The sequence below is a fragment of the Marmota monax genome, unplaced genomic scaffold (assembly GCF_021218885.2).
Source record: "Marmota monax isolate L192 unplaced genomic scaffold, Marmota_monax_Labrador192_F-V1.1 WCK01_AAM20220418_F8-fsc00373, whole genome shotgun sequence".
Classification (NCBI taxonomy): Eukaryota; Metazoa; Chordata; class Mammalia; order Rodentia; family Sciuridae; genus Marmota; species Marmota monax.
Window position 1 is genome coordinate 489205 of NW_026692275.1, and position 24651 is coordinate 513855.

The window sequence follows — 24651 nt, forward strand, 5'->3', positions numbered from 1 at the left end:
CCCTCCATATGACTTCTTCTTTCCCTTTCAAAATTATTTCTCATGACTTTCACCTTCTCTGATATAGAATTCCAATAGGTATGAATGAAAGGACACTCACAGAGTCCTCGCAAAGTCCAAAGACCATGCCACACACCAGAATCTCAAGCAAGAGATTTATTGTCGGTAACACAAGGCAAACCAACAAGGCTGTCCCTCTGAGGAGAGCAGCAGTGTGTCAGCACTCACAGAGCACCTTCATAGCCCATAAGCAGAAGTTCATAAACTGCTTGGGAGTTGTGTCACAAGCTGGGGTGGGGTTGATCTTTTAACAGGCACATGTTCTTACAGGAAGTTAAGCAGCATTTCCTCAGAATGGAAACTTTGGAGCCTCTAGATAAAAATGGCTCCCAACCTAAAATGGTGAATCTGATGCTAATATTGATCTGATTCCAATAATGAGAAGAACCACAATCTGATGAAAATCACAAAGTCTGTGTGGCTTAATAGTAGTTCTAAAATTGTTCTACAAGTATTTGCTTTTAACCAAGTGAATATCTACCTATCTTTTTGGTTAAGATGTATAACTTACCTGTCGACAAAAGCTAGCCTTTATCGTCTGGGGTTGAGCAAGGAAAAGTGAACTTTCCTTGAATTGTGAAGAAAGAAAAGAAAAAAAATATTTTGGAAAGATGGTTCTTTCTACCAAAGAATCACTGAGACTCAAATCAAAAAATTAAAATCACTTCCTCTGTCTTCTCTCACCTTTCCAGCTAGAAGGCATGTGGTAGGCTGTGAATGTACTCCCTTGGGATTCAGGGGTCTTGGTCTTTTTATAAATAATTCTCCTTTAAGTGCTTATGGATGAAGAATCATCCAACTAAACATGTAAGTGTGAGCTAAATATATTTGGTGACCATCTTTAAATTTTATAGGTTTTAGAGTTAACTTTTTATAGCAATAATGTTATAAATTATGGCTAGGATCCTAAATCATTGCTCAAATACCTATTTAAATGAAACTATTCCTGATGAATTTTACAGGCAAGGTTGTTGTTGGCAGTATAGGCAAGTTCATAGAGCAACCAGTCTTACTTGTGATGCAGTCAGGGACACCCCCCACCCTCAAAGACTGGACCTCTTAGGACTAAGGGATAAAACCTCTCATGGAATAAGATAGCCAAGCTAGCTCTCAGGCTTATGGGGTTGAGAACCATATGATAGAATTACTTGTTAAAAGATGAAATGTTTGTCAAGGCTATGAGGGTGAGATAACACAGCAGTAGATGGGAAACTGGGAAAGTCAGCTCAGCCTGACTTTGAGAATGTGTGGTCAACAGAACTGCCAGCTCTGAAAAGAATAGTTTTAGAAACCTACCCAGATGGTAAAGGCAACTCCAGGTGGTGAGGGGCAAATACAGGTATAGAATTGCCACTAAAGTAATAGTTTCTTTAGTATAAATACTTTAGCTTCTTAGTATAGTTAAACAAACAAACAAAAACAACAAACAAACAAAACCCCGGCATATTCCAAGGTGGGAACCTAATGAAGCCAGATTTAAAGATAGGTAGTTAGTGTAGTTAGGTAAATCGGGTCTAATAAGTAAAATCGAAAATGAAGGTCTAATAAGTAAAATCGAAAATGAAGGACGTGTTGATAATGGAGTCTGGGAAAGCAGAACAGCACTTGGAATGTTAATGTTCCCAAGGCCCAGAGCCCATCCCAAGGACATGTTAATGAAGCAGCTCTCAGCAAAAGTGGAGATGCTAATCCGAAAGTCCTTCCTGCCCAGATTACTCCTTTGGCCCACCTGTCCCCCACCCTTTGGGCCTTCCCACCTACATTCCATCACTGAAAGATAACAGAACAAAGGACAGGAATGCAGGAAAGCTGAAAGAAGAACTTAGCTATAAAAAGGGGAACACATCCACCCTTCCATGGATTCCACCTCTTGGGTCCCTTCTTCTTCCTCCAGGGAGAAGTCTTTTCTGCTGTCCTTTAATAAAGCTTCTATTTTCCACTCTAAACTTGCTTCTCTGGTGTTATATTTCAGCATTGGGGAAGCAAGGACTCGTCACCAGTAAACAGCGGTAACACTAAGTAATGAGCCATGTAGATTGAAGAAGCATGATGAAAAAAGGTGCGGTGCAATTGAAGTCCCACTTCTACCCACGATGACATCAAGAGTCCAAGTTCCTGCCTATTTCATAGACGTCATAAAAGCTATTCCCCTTTGTTCTTTGCTTGAGTCAGTCTGGGAATTTCTGTCCCCCAAGTACTGTCTTCCTTCTGACTTGAGTGGCAGCCCATGCCCCTATTCCTTTGCTGGAGCCAGCCTAGGGGTCCCTGTCCCCTTGTTACCAAAAGCTCCATCCTTGTCCCCAGTGCCAATCCAATAACAAGGACACGGTTCTGAGAAAAAGGAAAGAGGATTATTGCTGTGCTAGTAAAGGATAAACACAGGAGACTCCTTATAAGATCCTTGCTTAGCATCTGGACGGCCATCCTAAGTGACAGCCGCCATTTAAAAAAAATATATATTTGTTTTTTAGTTGTAGTTGGACACAATACCTTTATTTATTTATTTATTTTTATGTGGTGCTGAGGATTGAACCCAGGGCTTCATGTTTGCTAATCGAGCCTGCTACCACTGAGCCACAACTCCAGCCTGACAGCCGCCATTTTAAGGAATAGGTTTTGCTTTCCCACCCAAGGGCATTTCGAGAAAGGCTTACTATTCCTTCATACCAATCCAACCCTTAACCGCCCACATTAGGACCTGCTCTGCTCTGATTCCTGAGCCTGCCCTATAAAAATCCCAGAACCCAAGCCTGTTTTGTCTCTATCTCCTATAGGGAGATGGCCTTTATTTTTTAGCTCTGACGAACTCTCATGTGTATCTCTGCCTGGTTTCCATCTTTCATTTCTCACTTACCCTCTCTCATGCCACACTTTCCCTTCACTCCGACCCAGAGGCTGTGATTTTGCCCATCAGCAGGAATAGGGGGCTTTTAAAGAGGTGATTAAAAGGCTACATTCCATATGCTCTCAGTTGGAGTTGTAATTCACTTGTTAATTTGGTAGTCATTTCTGAGATCTATCTTATTCCTTGAGAGGTTTTATCCCTTAGTCCACTATCCCCAAAGTCTGGTGGGTGTGTGCTCAAAGACAGATAAATCTTCCTAAAATGGAGAAGAAAGGTAATCCTGTTTTCCCTGAGATTAGGGAGGGGAAGAGATTAGGGAGGAGCAGGGAAAGAGGAAGAGAAAAAACATGTCCATTTAAAAAATAAGTTGCAGTGGCAGAGCAATAAGGGATATATCCAAAGCATAAAGTGGACCACTGTTATACCCCAAGTGCTATCTCCCTTCTGGATCAAGCAGAGCCCTTAATAAAAACCTCGCTTGTGTTTAAGTTCTTTCTGGGTCCATTGTTTGTTTTCTACAACTCTATCCAAGAACCCAAGGTTGGTAACAGTTGCATAGACATCCTTTTATTATTTTTATGAGATAATGAGTTCAGAATGTGAAATTCCAGCAACACATTCCACCTGTTTTGGCCTTAGCTATGGTATTAAGGATTTCTCTGATTCCTAACTTCCTCATCTATAGTAAGTTGACAATGAGGAGGAAAGTCCCTATTGGTGACTGCCATGACAAAGGCCCTTAAGGGACAGAGACAGATTGAGATTAATTGAAATGTTGTGTTCCATTTGTGAAGATGAATTGAAATGCATTCTGTTGTCATGTATAACTAAGTAGAACAAATAATAATAATAAAATAAAAAGAAATTATTGGGGGGGGGACAGTTTGCAGTGGGGAGGAAGGCAATGACAAAGATTTATAGAAATCAGAGCGTGAGAAAGAGGCATAATTACTTCTAAGCTGACTTCTTCTATGCTCTTTTCATTCCAAGCACCTCAGAATTTAGACTGTTTGCTTTTCTTTAAACTATCACCACCCATTTACTCTTTCAAAATCCACCTCCTCTTGAAGTCTAGCATTGAGGACAACATAACTTCTTATTGGTCTACAAATCCTAGTAACCTCTTGGTAGTTTGGTTTTCTAATAGTTTTTGCTGCCAGTAACATGAAATACACAGAATTTTATTTTTAAAGAAAAAACTTCCTCTCCCCACCCAAAGCCATTCTTCCTCTTTTATTTCTTGGAAACTAAAGAAACAAAAAAGCAACACCATAAAAATCACACTCTTTGAGGATTCAAATGACAGAATGATACAATTCAATTGCAGCTCAGGAAATAATTAAATTTAACAATTTCCTTGGACTTTGTATATTATCAGGTAGATTTTTTAACTTAGGGCTAAAGGGTGGAAGAACCTGTAAGGAAGCAGGATGGAGGCAGGCAGTTCTGCCTTCTAAATCTACAAGAAAGGATCAGGAAGGGAAGGATGAGGAACAAACATGTACAAATTACTTTATCCTCTCCCTCTTCTTATTTTACTGATCTTCCCACCAGGTCAGCATTATGGAAGTTGTCAGAAATGGATTTGGGATTGAACAGAGCCGTCCTAAGGCTAGTTGTATGACATCAGGGAATAATCTACAGGAGCACAGCTTGAAGGTATTAAATAAAAAGTACAGAAAGACCAGTGTTTTGAACTATGTTTCTGCACAGACTAGTTTAAAATCAAAATGGAGTCATGATAAAGATGCATGTCACCAAGCTGAAACTAAGCTATTTATCTGAACTTGTGAGAAACCTGAAAAGGTCGGGCGAACGTCGGAGGAAAAGACCACCAAGGGACCGTCTCATGCAACAGCAAAGGGTTTATTGGGGGTCCAGCATGCTGGGGCTCAGAGCTCACTTCAGAAGAGCAGAGAACAAAGAGCCCCGAGAACAACTTGAGCAGTTTATATACATTCTTTAGAGAGGGCAGGGGCCTTACATACATCATAGCCTCCTTTAGCAAATCATCATATACCGCGGGAAAATCAAATAACAACTCTAAAACATGATTAGCACATTCATTGGCGGGAACAGGTCGGGTGGGGGTGATTGGTTAGTACTAAGATAGGTATATATTTAAACTGATTGGTTGAAGCCCTGAGATGTATACGTGCTGAGCTGCACGATTTCTGGGAAGGGGTTATTTAGTAACTAGGTGGTCAGGGGAAGATTTCGACACACATCTAACAGGCAGTTCCAGGAATTGTCTTAACTGCCACAGGAATTTCAGGCTCTGAGTGCAGCTCGGAAACTTTACAAAACCTGGTCCTTTACATTTTAACTTCAATTTCTTTTATTCTTTCAAAACCAAGATAGTCAAATTTCCCAAACAGGCCAGTTTCAATTGGCATGAAAATGACATTCCCGCTGCTTTAAACTTATACAAAAGATATAACTTGATGTTAATTGATCAGTTGTTTTCCTGTTTTCCAGGCACCCTGGCCCTGCTTTATAAGGAAAATCATTTTGAAATGACTAAACTGGCTTTTTGTTTCTATTTTCTTCAAACATTTCTTTGTCTATAGATTCAACCTCCTTTGTTTGGATGATTAGGACACTTATTCTTTATTTTACTTTTTTGATGAACATGTATTAATTATACATATTAATGAGGTTTATGTATTGATATTACAATACACGTATAAAGCATACACAGATCAAATCAGGGTGATTTAACATTTACCTCTCTTTATCATTTCTCTAGGTTTGAAGACTGTATGCTTCTCTTCTATATCTTAATAAAATATATAATAGATTATTTTGAACTATAATCATCTCACTGTGCTTTAGAATACCAGAATTTATTCCTTCTATGTAACTGTTTTATAGCCATTATCCACCCTCCGTTTATCAACCTCACCCTTACCAATGCCTAGTAATTACATTTCTATGCTCAGGTCAACTTTTTTTTTTTTTTTTTTTTTTAGTTATTGAAGCATTTATTTTATGGAATTAAATGTTATTCTATTCTAGAATTAAAATAGGGCTGGGGATATAGCTCTGTTGGTAGAGTGCTTGCCTCGAATGCACAAGGCCCTGGGTTCAATCACCAGCACCATAGAGATAAATAAATAAATAAATAAAGCTAAAGCCAATTAAGATCTTTAAACTAACTTATTCTAATTTTCATCCTTTGGCAAAGGTAAATTAATTTTCTATGACCAGCCATCTCTCTCTTATATTTTAGAAATCTGTTATATGTATGTAAACCAGACCCTATCTGTATTTAGCCTTACTCTCAACTATTAGTATATACTCTGTGCCATAACAAATGTTGGGGAATCATAGATACAATATATATTCAAAGATTTTTGGCTAACACTGTTTTTCTCTTTAAACTAAGTTGTCATGTGCTCTAATAACAATTCTACGCCGCAAAAAATTACTTTTTAGAGTATCCTTCCTATCCTTCCTATGTCAGCAAACATTTTTTCTCTAAACTGTCAGATAGTAAATATTTTTGGCTTTTCACGTCATATAGTCTCTGTTAAAACTGCTCAACTCTGCAGTTGCAATGTGAAAGTTAATAGACAAAACACAAATGACTATACATGGCTAGTTCAAATAAAATTTATTTATGGGCTTGTGAACTTCTTAAATTTTTATGTAAGGAAATGTTATTGTTTTATATGTTAGTCAGCTTTATTACTGTTACAAGATGCCCAAGTAAAAAATTAAAGGAGGCAAGATTTATTTGCAGTTGTGAGTTTCAGTCCATGGTCATATGGTTCTACTGTTATGTGCCTGTGGTGAGGCAGAGCAACATGGTAGAGAAGGTGTGGTAGGTAGAACAGAGCTGCTCACCTCATGGTAGCCAGAAAGCAAAGGGGAGAAAAGAGTCAGGGAAAAGATATAGTCACCAAGGTCATGACCCCAAGGACACAGTCCCTTCAACTAGGTTCTTTTTATTTATTTATTTATTTAAAGAGAGAGAGAGAGAGAGAGAGAGAGAGAGAGAGAGAGAGAGAGAGAGAGAATTTTAATTTTTTTTTTTTTTTTTTAGACACAACATCTTTGTATGTGGTGCTGAGGATCGTACCTGGGCCGCACGCCTTCCAGGCGAGCACGCCACTGCTTGAGCCACATCCCCAGTCCTTCAACTAGGTTCTAAAGCCCACAGTTTCCACCACCTCCCAGATGTCCACTCAATTATGATTCCATCAATGAATTAAATGTTTATTATTGAGGATAGAGTTCTCATGATCCAATTACTTTGCAAAACACCTCTGAACATTACTGTACTGGGGACTAAGCCTTCAACACAAGACTTTGAGAACATTTCAGATACAAACCATAACCTCTTATATTGATCCTTTTTGATGATTTAAAAGTGTGAAAATCCATTCTTAGTTTGGAGGCTATATAAAACCAAAAAGCAAAACAGATATGGTCCATGGGGCGACAGTTTTGGCCCAAATTCCTCACTATAAATATAGGAAAACTGAGTGCCTAAGGAGTTAAGATGTTTTTTTCCAAAATCGCTTGGGTTTAGTGACAGAGATAAAATTAGCATTTTATCCTGACTCCTCAATTCATACTCTAGTCACTTTACCATATTGCCCCTCAGCTTAAACTGATAAGTGTAGCTTGGTTAGGATACTGGATGATGATGATTGCATAAGATGAGTCTGTGTAGAGTATTTTATTTATATGTCAAAAGTTTTGTTTTGTTTTGTTTTTGGTAACAGGGATTGAACCCAGGAGCACTTGCCCTTTTTTATTATTTTATATATATATTTATTTATTTTTAAAATTTATTTATTTACACTAATTTCTTATACATGACAGCAGAATGCATTTCAATTTATAGTACACATATAGAGCAGAATTTTTCATGTCTCTGGTTGTTCACAATGTAGAGTCACACCATTAGTGTTTTCATATATGTACTTAGGTAATGATGTCCACCATCTTTAATACCCCCATGCCCTCCCCCTTCCCCTCACTCCCCTTTGAGGTATTCAAAGTTCCTCTATTACTCCTATGCTTTCCCCCATCCCCATAATGGATGAGCATCCACATATCAGAGAGAACATTTGGCCTTTGGTTTTTTGGGATTGGCTTATTTCACTTAGCATAATATTCTACAACTCTATCCATTTATCTACAAAGACCATAATTTTGTTCTCTTCTATTGTTGAGTAATATTCCATTGTGTGTGTGTGTGTGTATATATATATATATATATATATATATATATATATACCACATTTTCTTTTTTAAAGAGAGAGAGAGAGAGAGAAAATTTTTTTTTAATATTTATTTTTTAGTTTTCGGCAGAAACAACATCTTTGTTTGTATGTGGTGCTGAGGATTAAATCCGGGCCGCACGCACGCCAAGCGAGTGCACTACCGCTTGAGCCACCTCCCCAGCCCATACCACATTTTCTTTATCCATTCATCTATTGAAGGGCATTTAGGTTGCTTCTACAGTTTAGCTATTGTGAATTGTGCTGCTATAAATATTGATGTGACTGCATCCATGTAGTATGCTGTTTTTAAGTCCTTTGGTTATAAACTGAAGAGTGGTATAGCAGGGTGAAATGGTGGTTCTATTCCCAGTTTTCCAAGGAATCGCCATACTTCTTTCCATATTGACTGCACCATTTTGCACTTCCACCAGCAATGTATGAGGGTGCTTTTTGCCCCACCTCCTTGCCGACACTTATTGTTGTTTGTATTCTTAATAGCTGCCTTTCTGACTGGAGTGAGATGAAATCTTATAATAGTTTTGATTTGCATTTCTCTAATTGCTAGAGATGTTGAACTTTTTTATATATTTGTTGATTAATTGTATATTATCTCCTGAGAATTATCTGTTCAGTATCTTGGCCCATTTATTGACTGGGTTACTTGGGTTTATTTTGGTGTTAAGATGTTTGAGTTCTTTATATACCCTAGAGATTAGTACTCTAATGATGTGCGCATGGTAAATAATTGTTCCTGTTCTTTAGGCTTTCTATTTACATCACTGAGTGTTTATTTTGTTGGGAAGAAGCTTTTCAGTTTGAAATCGATCCCATGTATTGATTTTTTATTTTATTTCTTGTGATATAGAAGTATTATTAATGAAGTCAGGACCTAATCTGACATGAAGGAGATTGGGCCTACTTTTTCTTTTATTAGGTGCAGCATCTCTGGTTTAATTCCTAGGTCCTTGATCCACTTTGAGTTTAGTGCATAATGAGGAACAGGGGATTAATTTCATTTTGCTGCATATGGATTTTCAGTTTTCCCAGCACCATTTGTTGAAGAAACTACCTTTTCTCCAATATATGTTTTTGGAGCATTTGTTTAGTATGAGATAAATATATTTGTGTGGGTTTGTCTCTGTGTCTTCTATTCTGTATCATTGGTCTACAAGTCTATTTTTGTTGCAATACCATACTGTTTTAGTTACTATTACTCTGTAATATTGTTTAAGGTCTGGTATTGTGATGCCACCTGCTTCACTTTTCTTGCTAAGGATTGCTTTAGCTAATTCTGGATCTCTTATTTTTCCAGATAAATTTCATGACTGCTTTTTCTATTTCTATGAGGAATTCCATTGGCATTTGATTGGGATTACATTAAATAGTACTCTCCTTAATATGGTCATTTTGACAATATTAATTCCACCTATCCAAGAACAAAGGAGATATTTTCATTTTCTAAGATCTTCTTTAATTTCTTTCTTTACCTTTCTGTAGTTTTCATTGTAGAGGTCTTTCACTAAGTTGGTTCCCAAATATTTTATTTGTCTATTTTTTGAGGCTATTGTAAATGGGGTAGTTTTCCTCATTTCTCTTTCAGAGGATTTATCACTGATGTTCAGAAATGCCTTTGGTTTATGGGTGTTGATTTTATATCCTGCTATTTTCATGAATTCATTTATTAATTCTAGAAGTTTTCTGGTGGAATTTTTTGGATCCTCTAGGTTTAGAATCATGTCATTGGAAAACAGAAATAGTTTGAGTTCTTCTTTTCCTATCTATATCCCTTTAATTTCTTTCATCTGTCTAATTCCTCTGGCTAGAGTTTATAGAACTATGATAAATAGAAGTGGTGATCCCCATAAAACAAATGCCAAATATTTTCTCTGATATGAGGATGATGATGGAGGGTGGGAAGCATGAGAGGAAACTTTAGATAGGACAAAGGGGAAGGAAAGGAAGAAAGGGGGCAAGGGAAGTAGGAAAGACACTGGAATGAGATGGATATCATTACCTTAAGTACATGTATGAAGACATAAATGGTGGCACTCTATTTTGTGTACAACCAGACATGAAAAATTGTGCTCTGTATGTGAACTATGAATTGAGATGCATTCTGCTGTCCCATATAACAAAGTAGAATACACACACACACACACACACACACACACACACACACACACACATATATATATATATATATATATATATATATATATATAGTGAAAGAGGGCATCCCTGTCTTGTTCCAGTTTTTAGAGGGAATGCTTTCAATTTGTCTCCATTTAGAATAATGTTGACCTGGGACATAGCATAGATAGCATTTACAATGTTGAGATGTGTTCCTGTTATCCTTAGTTTTTCTAGTGTTTTGAACATGAAGGGGTACTGTATTTTGTCGAAAGCTTTTTCTGAATCTATTGAGATGATCATATGGTTCTTATCTGTAAGTCTATTGATGTGATGAATTACATTTATGGATTTCTGTATGTTGAACCTACCTTGCATCTCTGGGATGAAGCCCATTTGATCAAGGTGCACGATCTTTTTAATATGTTTTTATATTTGATTTGCCAAAATTTTATTGAGAATTATTGCATCTATGTCCATTAGAGATATTGGTCTGAATTTTTCTTTTTTTGATGTGTATTTGTCTGGTTTTAGAATCAGATTGATATTAGCCTCATAGAATTAGTTTGTAAGTGTTACCCCTTTTTATATTTCATGAAATAATTTGAGGAGTATTGGTATTAGTTCTTCTTTGAAGGTCTTGTAGAACTGTGTCCATCTGGTCCAGAGCTTTTTGTGGTTGGTAGGCTTCTGATGGCATCTTCTATTTCATTGCTTAAAATTGATTTGTGTAACTTGTGTATATCATCCTCATTCAGTTTGGGCAAATCATATGACCCTAGAAATTTGTCGATGCCATTGATATTTTCTATTTTATTGGAGTACAAAGTTTCAAAATAGTTTCTAATTATCTTCTGTATTTCTGTTGTGTTTGTTGTGATATTTCCTGTTTCTCCATAGATGTTAGTAATCTGAGTCTTCTCTCTCCTTCTCTTGGTCAACATGGCTAAGGGTCTATCAATTTTATTGATTTTTTCAAAGAATCAACTTTTTGTTCTGTCAATTTTTTTCAATTGTTTCTTTTGTTTCAATTTTATTGATTTCAGCTGTAATTTTAATTATTTCCTATCTTCTATTGCTTTTGGTGTTGATTTGTTCTTCTTTTTCTAGGGTGTTCAGATATTATTTGTTGACTTTTTCTTCTTTTAAGGAATGAACTCCATGCAATAAACTTTTTTCTTAGTACTGCCTTCATAGTGTCCCAGAGATTCAATACATTGTATCTGTATTCTCATTTACATTTAAGAATTTTTAAATCTTCTATCTGATGTCTTTTTCAACCCATTGTTCATTCAATAGCATATTATTTAGTCTGCAGGTGTTGGAGTAGCTTCCATTTTTTATTTTATCATTGATTTCTAATTTTATTCCATTAAGATCTGATAGGATGCAGGGTATAGTATCTCTGTTTGTTTTTTTTTTTTGTTGTTGTTGTATTTGCTAAGAGTTGCTTTGTGGGCCTGAGGTTGTGGCTCAGTGGTAGAGCGCTCGCCTAGCACACTCAAGGTCCTGAGTTTGATCCTCAACATCACATAAAAATGAACAAATGAAATGAAGATGTTGTGTCCAACTACAACTAAAAAATAAATATATTTTTTTAAAAGAATTGCTTTTTGGCATAATTTTTGGTCTATTTTAGAGAAGAATCCATGTGCTGCTGAGAAGAAAGTGTATTTGTTCATTGAAGGATGAAATATTCTATATATATCAGTTAAGTTTAAGTTATTGATTGTATAATTGAGTTCTGTATTTTCTTTGTTTAGCTTTCGTTTGGAAGATCTATCCAGCAGTGAAAGAGGTGTGTTAAAGTCACCCAGAATTATTATGTTGTGTTCTATTTGACTCTTGAACTTGTGAAGAGTTTGTTTGATGAATATAGACGCTCCATTATATATTTATAATTGTTATGTCTTGTTGGTGTATGGTTCCCTTTAACAATATGAAATGTCCTTCTTTATCCCTTTTGATCAACTTTGGCTTGAAGTCTACTTTATTTGATATGAAAATGGAAACACCAGCTTGTTTCTGCAGTTTATGTGAGTGGTATGTTTTTTCCCAACCTTTCACCTTCGGTCTGTGGATGTCTTTTCCTATGGCGCGAATTATGAGTCTCTTGGAAGCAGTATATTGTTGGGTCTTTTTTTTTTTTTAATCCAATCTGCCAGTCTCTGTCTTTTGATTGGTGAGTTTATGGCATTAAAATTCAGGGTTATTAGTATTCTTAGTCACTTTTCTTTATTTTTTGTATTTAACTTGAGTTGGGTTTTGTTTTTTGGGGTTTTTTTGTGGGTTTTTTTTTTTTTTTTGGTAGTAGTGATTGAACTCAGGTGCACTCGACCATTGCAAAATCCCCAATCCTATTTTGTATCTTATTTAGAGACTGTGTCTCACTGAGTTGATTAGTGCCTTGCCATTGCTAAGGCTGGCTTTGAACTTGTGATCTTCCTGCCTCAACCTTCCATGATGCTGAGATGACAAATGTGTGCCACTGGGCCCTGCTTGGTTTCTCATTGATTGGTTTTTCATTTAGTGTAACACCTCCCTTTGCTGGTTTTCATTGTTTTTCATTTCCTCCTCATGGAATATTTTGTAGTGCAGACTTTCTAGTTATAAATTCTTTTAACTTTTGTTTATCATGGAAGGTTTTTATTTCATCATCAAATCTAAAGCTTAATTTTACTGGATATAAGATTCTTGGTTGACATCTATATTCTTTCAGAGCTTGGTAAATGGTGTTCTAGCATCTTCTAGCTTTCAGGGTCTGGGTTGAAAAATCTGCAGAGAATCTAATTGGCTTCCCCTTATTTGTGATCTGATTTCCTTCTGTTTTGTCTTTTAAAATTCTCTCCTTGTTCTATCTATTAGGCATTTTCATTATAACGTGACTTGGTGTGGATCTGTTGTAATTTTGTACATTTGGTGTCCTGTAAGCCTCTTGTATTTGATTTTCTAATACATTCTTCATGCTTGGGAAATTTTCTGACATTATCTCATTGAACAGATTATGCATTTCTTTGGTTTGAATCTATATGCCTTCTTCTATCCCCAAAAATATTAGATTTGGTCTTCTGATGTTATTCCATAATTCTTCAATGTTTTGTTCATGGTTTCTTACTATCTTCACTGTGTGATCAAATTTATTTTCAAGATTTTTATTTTATCTTTATTATCTGACATTTTGTCTTCCAAGTGATCTAGTATGTTGGTGATGCTTTCTATTGAGTTTTTTTTTTTTTATCTCATTTATTGTTTCCTTCATTTCAAGGATTTCTGTTTTTTTTTCCAAAAATCTTTCTTTCTTGAATCTCTTTTTCTTTTTTTTTTTTTTTTAAAGAGAGAGAGAGAGAGAGAGAGAGAGAGAGAGAGAGAGAGAGAGAGAGGAGAGAGAGGAGAGAGAGAAAGAGAGAATTCTTTAATGTTTATTTTTCAGTTTTCGGTGGACACAACATCTTTATTTTTATGTGGTGCTGAGGATCAAACCCAACGCCCTGCACATGCCAAGTGGGCAAGTTACCGCCTTAGCCACATCCCCAGCCCTTGAATCTCTTTTTCTTAAAGTAGTCTTTTGCTACCTGTATTTGCTCCCTTATCTCTGTCTTGGTATGATCAATGGTTGCCTGTATTTGCTTCCTTATCTCTTTGTTGGAGTGATAAATTTTTGCCTGTATTTGCTCACATAGCTCATTATTTAATTCATAGATAATTTTATTTTTTATTTTTTATCATTTTATTTTTTATTTGTAGTTGCATACAATACTTTTATTTATATGTGGTGCTGAGGAGCAAACCCAGGGTCTCACACTTGCTAGGCGAGCGCTGTACCACTGAGCCACAACTCCAGCCCCGATCATTTTAATTATGTACAGTCTGAACTCCTTCTCTGACATTTCATCAACTGTGCTGTCTATGTATTCTATTATTGTGGCATCTTGGTTTGTTTGGAGCACTTTCCTCTCTTGTTCTTTCATGCTGTCTATGTGTGTTCCTTTCTTGCAGTGCGGATCTGAGGTATTAACATTTCTACCATATAATCTTCATTTTATTTATTTTTTGGTGGTGCTTGGAATTGAACCCAGGGCCTTGTCCATGCGAGGCAAGCATTCTACCAACTAAAGTATATTCCTAGCCCCTCTACCCTATAATCTTATAGTGTCCCTGAAGATTACCTGTACTTCAGCTTGGTGTTTGGCTTGTAGACTCTAGCTGGTGTCCCATGATAAATGCTGCTGCAACTAAAGATGGTGGTAGCAGAGATAACTCAAGATAGCAGTGGGGGTGTCTGCTGCCCCTGAACTGCATGGGAAGCTGAACTTAAGGTCTCTCAAGTGAATTTCCAGGGACACCAAATAAAACACAGACACACACTTTACCTTTAAACAAGCTTCAGGACAGCTTCTCCGCTCCTGGCCTCAGGCTCCCCAAATGGGAGAGCAAGAGAAAGTCACAAGAGGCTGGCGAGAGAGAGCAAGCATGTTCCGAAGTGGGCTTTTATTGGGGGGACCCTTATTCTTAGAAAGTTCCATCCAAAAAAGGCCAGAAGGGGCAGGGTTATAAAGGACAGGTGAGTGTAATTCGACCCAAGGGGCCATGGGGCAACATGCCTAAGTCTGAAGACACATCCTCAACTTCCTGGATCAGGCAATGTTCAAGTGGCTACAAGATGTAGTGACTGGTCAAAGCCTCTGCTATAGGATGGAAGGCACGAATCATTCAGAGTGGGTCCCCACAGGTGTCCCAATATGGGTGCAACCACTTTCAGAGAGATGAGGCTGAAAGGGTGGGCCTTACAATGGTTTTGGGCTGCCTGTCCCAAGATGCAGCCTCCTGGCTATATCTGTTGTCCCAAGATGGAAGTTACTGTGTGGGGAGGGCTACAGCAATGGCTGCAGATCCCAAGATGGAAGTGGAGTAGGCCTAGGTTTCGTTGTGGGTCTGCTGGTGGGTGTTTGTGGTCCTGGACCAGGACCAGGATCTGGGTTCCAGTGTGGGTCTGTCAGTTAGCTGGGCGGTCCTGGGACTAACCTTGTCCTTTGCTTGAGTAGGTGAGGCAGACCTGGACCTAGGCTTGGATTTCAGGGTGGGTCTGCTGGTCGGTGGTCCTAGGCCTAGTTTTATGCTTGAATTCGGGACCCCCAAAAGACCACCAGAGACCATGATTGATGTAAGCAGCAAAGAGGTGTTTATTGTGAGCTAGTTCGGTCCTCTGTGCGCACACAGCAACTGGTGACGCTGAGAGGCCCTGAGCCCAAGTTTTGCAGCAGTTTTATACACTCTTTGGGGAAGGCAGGGACTTCACATACATCATAGCCTCTCTTAGCAAATCATCACACACCGCTGGAAAATCATAAAACAACTCTAAAACATGATTAGCACATCCACTGGTGGGAACAAGTTGAGTAAGGGTGATTGGTTACTACAAGAGGGGGATTCATTTGAACTGATTGGTTTAAGCCATGAGGGGGAGTACTGCTGAACTACATGGTTTCCCAACATGTTATCAACCACCATAAACTACTGGGAAGGTCATCTGGCATCCCAGGTATTTCCCTGTCTTATGCTGATTGGTGGCTGCTAGGGGGTTGCTATGGGTCTCCACCTAGCCTGACTGAGTCAGGGACACCTGGCTCACAGATCTCTCTGGTTATTTTTAGATAAACTCAGCAGGGTGGGTATGTGCCTAGGAGTGCTCTGTGGGTCTTTCCAAGGACAAGGGTCACGTCCCCTTCCTTGGACAGGCTTTGCTCTGAGGTAGATGCTGGCTTTTCACTAGAACTTATCCTTGGCTCTCACCCAGGCCATTGAGATGGTCTTAGGCCAGGGCTATGGTCCTGTGGGGGTCTGCATGTCCTCAGTGCGGTCCTAGGCCAGAGCCTGGACCTGGGGTCCCATGCGGATCCGTGGGGTGGTCCTGAGCCAGGCATATATTTTGAGACAGCATCTGATTAAATTGCGTCTGGACTTGCTGAATTGCTGAGGCTGACCTTGAACTTTTGATCCTCCTACCTCAGCCTCCCAAGCTGCTGGCCTGAGCCACTCTGTCTGGCTATTTCAAGATTTTTTGTTTGTATCTCTCTCCAATAGACTTCAAGGATCATAGTTGAAGGGTTTTTCATTGCTGTGGAAGAAACAAATAAATTATACTTATTTAGCTGTTTCATTGAAATATTTCATTGTTAATCCAAGGTTATTTAATGGGCAATTTAATATGTTAAAAGAAAAAATTTAGCCCTTCCAACCTGGAGAGTACCATGGATGGTCAAGCCCGGTGGCCCAGATCCACCCACACCAGCCCCGCACAGGACACAGGCTCTCAGTAGGCCCAGTTTACCCCTCCACCTGCAAGGCAGACACCCGCCAGAGCTTAACCTCTGGCACAGGACTGCCCCTTCTGACCAACAGACTACTACTTGAGGTCAAGCCCAGCGGCCCAGATCCACCCACTCCAACTTATGCAGGACCCAGATCCAGGATGAAGTAGCATTCATTAAGGGACACCAGCAGGGTCCGGAAGCCCAATATCAAAGTGAGGTACAGACAATCTGCACAAGTTACAAAAATATAGGGAAGAAACTGTAATATCTCAGATCCATACTGTAAGAAAAGAAGACACATAGACAACATGAAAAAACAAGGGAGGAAACTACCCCAAACAATCCAGGACACTGTAATAACAGAACCCACCGACAGCAAAGTTGATGAAATGTCAGAGAAGGAGTTAAGAAGGTTCATAATTAAAATGATCTGTGAATTAAAGAATGACCTAAATGAGCAAATACAAGCAAAAATTAATCAGATAAGAGGGCAAACACAGGTAGAGAAAGATTACTTCGAGAGAGATAGAGACCCTGAAAAATAAAAATAGTCAGAAATCCTTGAAATGAAGGATACAATTTATCAAATAAAAAACTCAATAGAAAGCATAAGCAACAGACTAGATCACTTGGAAGAAAAAAAGTCAGATAATGAAGACAAAGTATACAGTCTGGAAAATAAAGTTGATCACACAGTGAAGATACTTAGAAAACATGAACAGAACATCCAAGAATATGGGACAGTATCAAAAGACCAAATATAAGAGTTATTGGGATAGAGGAAGGCACAGAGTTTCAAACCAAAAGAATGCACAATCTTTTCAATGAGATAATATCAGAAAATTTCCCAGGCATGAAGAACGAATTGGAAAACCAAATACAAGAGGCTTACAGGACACCAAATGTACAAAATTACAACAGATCTACACCAAAGCACATTATAATGAAAATGTCTAGCATACAGAATATTGATAGAATATTAAAAGTTGCAAGAGAGAGGAATCAGATCATATATAGGGGGAGACCAATTCGTATCTCAGCAGATTTTTCAACCTAGTCTCTCAAAGCCATGAGATCGTGGAAAAACATATACCAAGCTCTAAAAGAAAATGGATGCCAGCCAAGAATCTTATATCCAGCAAAACTAAGCTTTAGATTTGATGAGGAAATGAAAACCTTCCATGATAAACCAAAGTTACAAGAATTCACAACTAGAAAGCCTGCACTACAGAACATCCTCAGCAAAATACTTCATGAAGAGAAAATGAAAAACAATGATGAAAATCAGTAGAGGGAGGGATTACACTAAAGGAAAATCTAATCAGAGGAGAAACCAAGTCATGTTAAATACCAAAAATAAAAATGGCTGGGAATACAAATCATGTTTCAATAATAACCCTGAATGTTAATGCCCTAAACTCACCAATCAAAAGACATAGACTAGCAGATTGGATAAAAAAAAAAAAAAAAGGTCCAACAATATGCTGCCTCCAAGAGACTCACCTCATAGAAAAAGACATCCACAGAATGAAGGTGAAGGGTTGGGAAAAATCATACCACTCATATGGACTGCGGAAGCAAGCAGGGGTTTCTATCCTCATATCAAGTAAAGCAGACTTCAAACTAAAGTCAGTCAAAAAGGATAAAGAAGAACACTACATACCGCTCAAGGGAACCATACACCAACAAAACTTAACAATTATAAATATATATGCCCGAAACAATGGAGCATCTACGTTGATCAAACAAACTTTTCTGACGTTCAAGAGTCAAATAGACTACAACAAAATAATTGTGGGTGACTTAAACACGCTTCTTTCATCACTAGATAGATCTTCCTAACAAAAGCTGAACAAACTATAGAACTCAATAATATAATCAATAACTTAGACAACTGACATATACAGAATATTCCATCCTTCAATGAGAGAATATACTTTCTTCTCAGTAGCATATGGATCCTTCTCTAAAATAGACCATATACTATGCCACAAAGCAACTTTTAGCAATATAAAAAAGTAGAGATACTACCCTGCATTCTATCATATCATAATGGAATGAAATTAGAAATCAATGATAAAATAAGAAACAAAATCCACTCCAACACTTGGAGACTAAATAATATGCTACTGAATGAACAATGTGTTACAGTAGACATCAAGGAGGAGTTTAAAAGTTTTTTAGAGGTGAATGAGAACAGAGATACAACATATTGGAATCTCTGGTACATTATGAAAGCAATTCTAATAGGAAAGTATATTGTATGGAGTTCATTCCATAAAAGAAAAAGAAGTGAACAAATAAATGATTAACATTACATCTCAAAGCCCTAGAAAAAGAAGAACAAATCAACACCAAAAGCAGAAGACAGGAAATAATTAAGAGCATAGTTCAAATTAATGAATTTGAAACAATTGAAAAAAATTGACAAAACAGAAAGTTTATTCTTTGAAAAAATAAATAAAATTGACAAACCGTCACCTATGCTAACAAAGAGAAGGAGAGAGAAAACTCAAATTACTAACGTACGTGATGATAAAGAAAATATCACAATAGATACTACAGAAATACAGGAGAGAATTATATTATTTTGAAAACTTGTACTCCAATAAAATAGAAAATACCAAAGGTATCAACAAATTTCTAGAGTCATATTATTTGCCCAAATTAAATCAGGATGTTATACACAATTTAAACAGATCCATATCAAGCAGTGAAATAGAAGACCCCATCAGAATCCTACCAATTAAGTAAAGCCTAGGATTGGATGGATACACAGTTGAGTTCCACAAGACCTTTAAAGAGAACTAATACTAATACTCTTCAATTTATTTCAGGAAATAGAAAAAGAGGCAGCACTTCCAAACTCATTCTATGAGGCCAGTATCACCCTGATTCCAAAACCAGGCAATGACACATTAAAGAAAGACAACTTCAGACCAATATCTCTAATGAACATAGATGAAAAAATTCTCAATAAAATTCTGGCATATTGAATATAAAACATATAAAAAAGATAGTTCACCACGATCAAGTGGGGTTCATCCCAGAGATGCAAAGTTGGTTCAACATACAAAAATCAATAAATGTAATTCATTGCATCAATAGACTTACAGATAAGAACCATATGATCATCTCAATAGATTCAGAAAGGGCATTTGACAAAATACAGCAATGCTTCATGTTCAAAATGCTAGAAAGCTAGGGATAACAGGAACATATCTCAACATTGTAAAAGCTATCTATGCAAAACCCCAGGTGAACATCATTCTAAATGGAGACAAATTGAAAGCATTCCCACTAAAAACTGGAACAAGACAGGGATGCCCATTTCATCATTTCTATTTAACATAGTTCTTGAAACACTTGCCAGAGCAATTAGACAGACCCCAAAAGAAATTATAGGGATACAGATAGAAAAACAAGAACTCAAATTAGCACTATTTGCCTATGACATGATTCTATATCTAGAAGACCCCAAAAATTCTACCAGAAAACTTCTAGTACTAGTAAACGAATTCATGAAAGTAGCAGAATATAAAAATCAACACCCATAAATAAAAGGCATTTCTGTACATCAGTGACACATCTTCTGAAAGGGAAATGAGGAAAACTACCCCATTTACAATAGCCTCAAAAAAAGAGAAAATATTTGGGAATAAACCTAACAAAAAAGGTAAAAGACCTCTACACTGAAAACTACAGAATGCTAAAGAAAGAAATTAAAGAAGACCTCAGAAGCTGGAAAGATCTCCTTTCTTGGATAAGCAGAATTAATATTGTCAAAATGACCATACTACCAAAGGCATTATGCAGATTTAATACAATTCCAATCAAAATTCCAATGACTTTCCTCATAGAAATAGAAAAAGCAGTCATTAAATTCATCTGGAAAAACAGAAGACCCAGAATAGCTAAAGCAATCCTTAGCAAGAAGAGTGAAGTAGGTGGCATCATGATACCAGTCCTTAAATTATACTACAGAGTAATAGTAACAAAACAGCATTGTATTGGCACCAAAATAGACTTGTAGACCAATGGAACAGAATAGAGGACACAGAGACTAACTCATAAAATTAAAGTTATCTTATTTTAGACAAATGCTCTTATTTTAGAGGCTATATTGGAGAAAAGATAGCCTCTTCAACAAAAGGTTCTGGGGAAACTGGAAATCCATATGCAACAAAATGAAATGAAACCTCTATTTCTCACCAGGCACAAAACTCAACTCAAAGTGGATCAAGGACCTAGGAATTAAACCAGAGACCCTGCATCTCATAGAAAAAAAAAGTAGGCCCAACTTCCATCATAGTCGAGTAGGCCCTTACTTCCTTAATAATACTCCTATAGTGTAAGAATTAAAATCAAGAATTAATAAGTGGGACAAATTCAAACTCAATAGCTTCTTCTCAGCAAAAGAAATGTTCAGTGAGGTGAATAGAGAACATACAGCTTGGAAGCAAATTTTTACCACTTGAACATCAGATAGATCTCTTATCTCTAGGGTATACAAAGTACTCAAAAGGCTAACACCAAAAAAAAAAAAAAACCAAATAACTCAATCAATAAATGGTCCAAGGAACTGAACAGACACTTCTCAGAAGGTGATATACAATCAATCAACAAATATATGAAAAAATGTTCAATATCTCTAGTAATTAGAGAAATACAATCAAAACTAAGTTTTCATCTCACTTCAGTCAGAATGGTGGTTATTAAGAATACAAATAACAGTAAGTGTTGACAAGGATGTGGGGAAAAAAGCACACTCATACATTGCTGGTAGGACTGCAAAATGGTACAGCCAATATGGAAAGAAGTTTGGAGATTCCTTGGATAACTGGGAATGGAACCACCATTTGATCTAGCTATCCCTTTCCTTGGTCTATATCCAAAGGACTTAAAAACAGCATACTACAGGGACACAGCCAAATCAATGTTTATTGCACACAATAACTAAACTATGGAACCAGCACAGATGCTCTTCAGTAGATGAATGGATAATGAAAATGTGGTATATATACACAATGGAATATTACTCAGCAATAAAAGAGAATAAAATCATGGCCTTTGCAGGTGAATGGATGAAGTTGGAGAATATAATGCTAAATGAAGTTAGTCAATCCCCCCAAAAACAAATGCTGAATGTTTTCTGATATAAGGAGGCTGGTACATATTGGGGTTAAGAGGGGGAGCAAGGGAGAATTAGAACTCTAGATAGGGCAAAGGGGTGGGAGGGGAATAGAGGAGTTATGGGGGTAGGAAAGATGGTAGAATGATATGGACATTATTACCCTAAATACATGTTTGAAGACATGAATTGTGTGAATATTCTTTGTATACAACTGGCGATATGAGACATTATGCTCTATATATGTAATATGAATTATAATGCATTCTGATGTCATATATAACAAATTAGAATAAAAAAAATGGGCTGGGGGCTGGGATTGTGGCTCAACGGTAGAGTGATTGCCTTGCACGTGCGAGACTTGGGTTCGATCCTCAGCACCACATAAAAATAAATAAGTGAAATAAAGGTATTGTGTCCAACTATAACTAAAAAAAAAAAAAAATGGGCTAGGGATGTGGCTCAGTGGTAAAGTGCCACTGGATTCAATCTCTGGTACAAAAAAAAAAGAAGGAGGAAGAAGAGAAGGAGGAATAATAATAATAATAATAATAATAATAATAATATGCTTTTTAATTTGACTTCCAGTTTGTCTAAATGCTAAGTTAGATTACCGGTCCTTATGTATGGAATCAAGGAATAGAGCATCCTCAGACCAAATTTAGTTTAACATAAGGTAGTGTGAGTATTTCAGATGAATAATAATCAAAAGAATGCCTTTCCTTTTTAAAATATTTTTTTAGATGTGGTGAACCTTTATTTTATTCGTTTATTTATATGCAGTGCTGAGAATTGAACCCAGTGCCTCACACATCCTAGGTAAGAGCTCTTCCACAGAGCCACAACCCTAGCCCATGCCTTTGCTTTTTATTAGCTTAGTTCTATAGTTTTTGGATTCAGATTTGGATAGTCTCAGAACTTTTGTGCAGCCTCAAACATCATTGGGAAATTTGATTTGGACTGAGACTTGTCACTGGAAAGCCTTAGAAAGATTATGTCAAAAGATTAGATTTATTTAGGAATAATCACAACAAGTGGAAACATTTATCAAATGCTTCCTATGCTCATAACATTATTCTTATTTAATTATTATGATAATAATAGGAGGAAAGTTTACTATTATCTCCATATTATAGAAAAGTAAAGTAAAAAGAGATTAAGTTACCTTTCAAAGTAAGTGGTAAGTATAACATTCAAATCAGGTAGTCTATCCCAAGTATATAAATCAATCCTGATTTAGGGTCTAAAATATAGGAGGTGTAGCTTGATGGTAGACTGTATGCTTAGTATGTACAAGGCCTTGGGTTCAATTTCTAGCATGAAAAACAAAATAAGGGCTGGGGATGTGGCTCAAGTGGTAGCGTGCTCGCCAGGCATGCGTGCGGCCTGGGTTCGATCCTCAGCACCACATACAAAGATGTTGTGTCCACTGAAAACTAACTAACTAACTAACTAAATAAATATTAAAACTCTCTCTCTCTCTCTCTCCCTGTTTGTTTTTTTTTTTAAAGAAAGAAAAATAAAATAAATTCAAAGTTAACTTAAAGCCACTTTAAGTAAACTTGAAATTATAATTATAAAACAAGTTCAGGGCTGGAATGGTGGTGCACACCAGTAATCCTGGCCATTGGGGGGCTGAGGCAGGAGGATCTAAATTCAAAGCCATATTGGACAATTTAGGAAGATCTTGTCTGAAAAAAAAAAATCATCTATAGGTATGCTAGACCATAACAAAAAAATATATATTTTTAAAAAGACAGGACAGAGGATACAGTTCAGCTGGTAGAGTGCTTGCCTTGCATGCACAAGTCCATGGATTCAATCCCAAGGACCCCCCCCCCCCCCACGCACACATAGAACAAATTGTTTTGGCCTTCATCTTTACGAATACACCGAAATAAGGGAATCACTTTCATCTTTCAAGTGTAAAAAAAAAAAAAGGAGGGGGGGGAGATGGCTGTTAAACTTGTTTTTAAAATAACTTTAAATTGGAAGACCAAATAAACATATACTGCAAAAGCGTTAGGAAAAGGAAATAAAATTACTAGTACCCGCCTGTGCCATGCTCTCCGCTGGCCCCAGTAGTAGTTTGAAGTTTTTTAGTGAGATGAAGTGTTTCTAGTTATTGCTATTTATTTAACGTTTACTGAAGACTTAAATTGAAACTGACACTGCTAAATGTTTGAGGTACAGAAAAGAACAGGACACAATGTGCTTTTAAGGAGACTTAGAGTATAGAGGGGAAGACGTATAAACTAACGTTTGTCAATAATAATACCAAATTTCTGCCAAAATATAAATGACACTTTTCATTTTGGAATTCTTAGGTTCTCCCAAAACAAATGCTCAAAGCAGGGCTGGCGCAATATTAGAACAATACCATTTCAAAACATATGTCAATTATAAATTTAAAAATACCACGTTAGCACTTGTCAAATGTTTAATCCTTTCAAAATCATCAAATTCTCCTGCTCCGCGAGCTGGAAAGGCGCACTGGCCAGGAGTAACCCCGACACTGCCATCAGATGTTTGGAGGATCACGTTTACTTAAAGATTCTCGTGAGTAGCCTGGAGAGTGGTGCATGTTGGGATTTGTAGTCCTAACAGGACAAGGACACTGAAATTCCATTAGAAGGCACTTCTCTCATTGAAACTTTGTTTCTCAACAGTTAAATTAAATCCTAAACTAGAGCATAACTTGACAAGACTCACCTCTTCCTAGATTTATTAGTCTGCTGCTAGGCTCATTTACGTTCAAAGCTTAAACGGACAGTGAGCTCCTTCACAAGTCTCCAAAAGACCGGCCTGTTTTCTGTATTGGGCGGAGCTCCAGGTGGAACTGAGCTCATGATTGGCCAGCTTCTGACCAGAAGAGGCGTTTTTGTATCTACTCGGGGGAATGTTTTTTCTATTGCACCATTTTTTTTTCCTGCCGAG

The 24651-nt window shown here is 37.2% G+C and overlaps 1 long non-coding RNA gene across 1 annotated transcript; it reads right to left on the reverse strand.

Annotated features, from left to right (window-relative positions):
• Nucleotides 1–15428: 15428 nt before the first annotated feature.
• On the reverse strand, nucleotides 15429–24578 carry LOC131424040 (uncharacterized). Its single transcript, XR_009226424.1, has 2 exons — nucleotides 24427–24578; nucleotides 15429–16387 (listed from the first exon to the last, which is right to left on the reverse strand). It is a non-coding gene; the product is annotated as an uncharacterized LOC131424040 (long non-coding RNA).
• Between the last annotated feature and the right edge of the window lie 73 nt (nucleotides 24579–24651).